The sequence below is a fragment of the Myodes glareolus genome, chromosome 10 (assembly GCF_982192425.1).
Source record: "Myodes glareolus chromosome 10, mMyoGla1.1, whole genome shotgun sequence".
Lineage (NCBI taxonomy): Eukaryota > Metazoa > Chordata > Mammalia > Rodentia > Cricetidae > Myodes > Myodes glareolus.
In genome coordinates, this window is record NC_142035.1 from 68,152,813 (window position 1) to 68,157,446 (window position 4,634).

The following is a 4,634-nucleotide window of genomic DNA, read 5'->3' on the forward strand; positions in this document are numbered from 1 at the left end:
GTTCTCTCATGTACATGTGTGTGTGTGCATGTGTCTGTATGTCTGTCTCTCCCCACCTATCTCTAATTGTATTTATGACATATATATATATATATATATATGTATATATATATATAATCAGTTTACAAAGGATATGACATAGATCCTTATAAATAGGGTTCTAAGTGAAGTTGAATATATGTTTTTGTTACTCGGCTAAGGTGAGATTTTTCCTATACCTCCTTGCCATCTCACCAACATTTTTATAATAGGGTCAGGGAGGTGCCATTCAGCCACCAAAGGAGAAAGATGTGCCAGAATGCTGGAAAGTTACTAGTATGCCACAGCCTCATGGTCATACATGATTTAATAGCAATTGGTTAATTTAAGTAATAAGATTAGCCAGGAATATGCCTAAGCAACAGACCAGGTAGTGTTGTAATTAATATAGTTTCTGTGTGATTATTTGGGTCTAGGTAACCAGGAATGAAAAAACAGTCTCCAGTTACAAAGTGGTACCCAATGTGAGGTATGGATCTACATAAGAACTAAAAAAGAGAGAGAGAGAGAGAGAGAGAGAGAGAGAGAGAGAGAGAGAGAGAGAGAGGGCTTTTAGACACACAAATACAGGAGTCAAACAGAGCTTCTTGGAGCTGCATCTTTTTAATAGATAGGCTCTGTTTGCTGACAGCGAGCAGAGATGCAGCTCTTTTCAAAGAAGACTTCTTGACTGAGCATTGGCAGCCAAAATTCCTTGACTTCTTTAGGAGCAGGGAGGGGAGCAAAGAAAAATGTAGAGCTCAATAAAAATCAATAAAGAAGAGCCAGCTTCCTGGTTTGTGCTGTCAGCACAGATGGACAGACAACTCTGATTCTGTTGGGAGGTCTTGCATTTAAATGGGGTTCGTGAGCAGAGTGCTACAAATTGCTTGATGGCAGCATAGACCTGTTGTATCCCTGGAGCTGGGACAGTAAGCATGGCTCACAAAGTTGGTGAACATGGCTTTGCTATGTTGGATGGGGTAGAGCCAACAGACAGAACCCTGGAGTTGGTCCTAAAAATACCTCTCTGCCTTTAGAAAGAAAAAAGGCTCTCCTTGTCAGAAAATGTAATGTATAATTTAAAATAAAAGATTAATATATAATCATTTATAATAGTCAAAATTATAGTCATGTTACTTAGGTTTTCTAGATATGTAGAGATATATTTCAGTTAGATAGACTCTCTTCAAAACTTTCAAAGACCTACAGAAGATGGCATTTAAAATATTTTAAGAACTTATGCTTTTCTCAATAGTGAGACATGTCTGCTTCTGGCAGAACCAATTACTTCAGAGAGGTTGGTGGGCATTGAAGAAACTTGTTATGGAATTTGCCTTCAATGTGACAAGGCTACTCATTTGGACAAGAAACTTTCTTCCCTGGACTGCTTAAATGTATGCTGTGTGAACTGTACATGCAGAACCCACAGAAAACCAGCTGCTGAACTTTCCAAAGGACAAGATGGTCCATCAGGGCTCCTGCTTCACAGTAGAAACTACCATACATTCTGTAGCACACAGAAGAAAGCAACTGATGAATTTTGTAATTATAAGGCAGAACAGATCTTCAAATTTCCTGGTTCTTGGAAAAGTTTGCCAGACACTCTGGATCTGTAGGCTAAAGGTGGATGCCCCAAAGATACAGAGGAACTTTTGGTGACTGTCAGACAACAAAATGTCTCTGTCAATTCTAGATCATTGGAAGTTGTTTACAATGTACTTCCTGTTTCCTTAGGTTATATTGTATGCTTCTAGGGTCTTTGGCGGGGTTGAAGACAGATAATTATAGTTTTCTTAGTTATGATAAAAGATAGATTAAATATAAAACTTTAGGCTCACAATATATTGGAATTTTAATTGGTGCTAGATACTTGTTTTGTATATGTAACTTCACAATGTTAGAGTTAAAACCTTATTTTTATTTAGACAGAAAAGAAAAGATGATGTTGAATTCCTTCTTCTATGCTGTGAATGTTTTATTATCATTGGTTAATAAATAAGCTGCTTTAGCCAATGGCAGGACAGAATATAACTAGACAGGAAACCAAACTGAATGCATAGAGAAAGAAAGTAGAGTCAGGGAGATGCCATGTAGCTGCTGAAGGATAAAGATGCCAGAACACTATAACCTTACTGATAGACCACAGCTTAAGACACAGATAGAAATGAATTGATTTAAGATATAAGAATTAGCCAGGAAGATGCCTAAGATATTGGCCATGTAGTTTTGTAATTAACATAGTTTCTATGTGATTATTTGGGTCTGGGTGAGCAGGAATGAAAGAACAGTCTTCAGCTACAAGCAAGTTTCTAAAACTTCTGATTTTAAACTCACTTCTAGGTTATTTTAATGCCTAGACCCTCAAAGTTCTTGTTGCATATACCCACATTTGTTAGGATTTTCTGTTTTGAATTGGAATGACAAAATGTATACCCTTGACTCTGTGAGATGCTGAAACAAAAAGTTTCTTTGAGAATGGAGTTGTGGTTTGATCCCATTTATGTGACTGTTTTCTGTGTAGTAAAGATACAAAATATACCCATGAGACTATACTTACTTACCTCTATCACCTAGACCTTAACAATCACACAGAAACTCTATTAATTACAACAGTGTTTGTCTAATGACTAAGGCATATTCCTAACTAGCTCTTATATTTTGAATTAACCCATTTCTATAATTTTGCAGCTTACCACAAGTCTTGTAGTTTAAAGGTAATGTTCTAGCATCTTTCTTCTTCGGCAGTTACATGGTGTCTGCCTGACTCTTCTTTATCCCTGCATTCAGTTTAGTTTTTCCACTTACCTATATATTCTGCCCTGCCAAAGGCTAGAACAGCTTCTTTACTAACCAATGGTAATAAAACATTTTTGTAGAATCCAACAAAACCCATGAATTGTATGACACTGATGATTATCTACAGATTATTTACATTTTAATTTATATTTTAGTTAAAACTCTCAATCAATGATAATACTAGATCTGTAGTACAAAAATCATAAGAACATGAAATAGAAAAACTGTGTTTTCATTATTTTTCTTAATCTGTCAAGCTCTCATTCCTATAAAAAACTATAATAGTTTCAAAGATATATATTCCAGGCTCTAAATATAAATTAATATGCTTACATGTCTTATTCTCTTCTTTTTACATGTAATTCTGGTATGTATGCATGTATTTATTTGCATAAATTTGATGTGTGATCTAACTTAGGACCTCATATATGTTCTTTATACTTCCTGGCAAGAAATTAAAAACTGATGAGCCTGGTATATACTAGAAGCAGAGAATCATTGAATATTCAAAATGAGTCATTTCAACATAGAATGCTATGGGAGGGAAAAAGGTTCAGCATGTGACAAGCAACTGTGCTGGGGTCAGAACTTAGGTCTGTGAAGTGTTTGTTGTGGAAACTTGAGGATATGTGTTTGACCACTAGATCCTATAAAACAGTATGTCTTGGATTATGCTAGTAATTCCAGGATTTAGTCCACCTGGCACATATGCACCACCCTACACGTGAGCATACACATGCACATACACACACACAAACACAAGCACAAAGAGAGAGCAGAATGATTTAATGCGATCCATTTCAAATATCCCTCAGTATCACATATATAAGTTCTCTCTATATAAAATGCTTACATGCTTAAGTAATTATGAGTACTTTATATATTTTTTATATTGGAATAATTCATATTTGAATACATGTAGTATCACAGCAACATCCACTGCCTTCTGAACTATGTCACATATTTTATATTTTAAATAATTTCTCATTATATGTGCTTGTACTATTCACATTCATGCCATGACTATTGACAGTGCTATCTAAGTTTCAAATGAGAATGTCTTTTATTGCATTGAGACACATCTGCTCCTGGCAGCACCAATTACTTCAAGAAGATGATGGGCATCAAAGAGGCTCCTTATGGCATTGGTTAGTCATTTGGGCAAGTCTTGCCTGAACTGCTTGATGAACTGGACATGCAGGACCCACAGAGAAATGACTGCTGAACTTGCCTAAAGGTGAGATGATCCTTTGGAATTCCTGCTTCATGAAAGAGTCTATGAGACATTCTGCAAGACGCAGAAGAAAGTGACTGAAATTTCCTTCTTCATGGAAAAGTTTGTCAGATACTATAGGCTTCAAGCCTGAAGATGGATGCCCCAATGGTACAGAAGAACTTTGGGTGACTGTCCAGGCAGTAAGATGTTTCTGTCATCTCTAGTGTTTTGGAAGTTGCTTACAATGTACTTCCTGTTTACTTATGTAATACTATATTCTTCTGGAGTCTTTGATGGAGTTGAAGAATTTATAGTGATAGTTATAGTTTTCCTTAGTTATGATAAAAGCTAAAGTAGATATAAATGTTATAACTGTTTGATACCTGTTTTGTTATATGTAATTTTAGTATGTTAAAATTAAAGCCCTCCTTTTTACTTAAAAAAATAAAATTCAAACATTCCAATTTTTTGTATGCATATTATTTATGGAAATGGTAGTTCCATGATGTGGAGACCTGGAATTATGAGCCTATTTCCACTTTGACCAAATGTTAGAGAGCTGGAATTTATATCTAGTTCCTTAAAGGTGATTGTGCTTCTA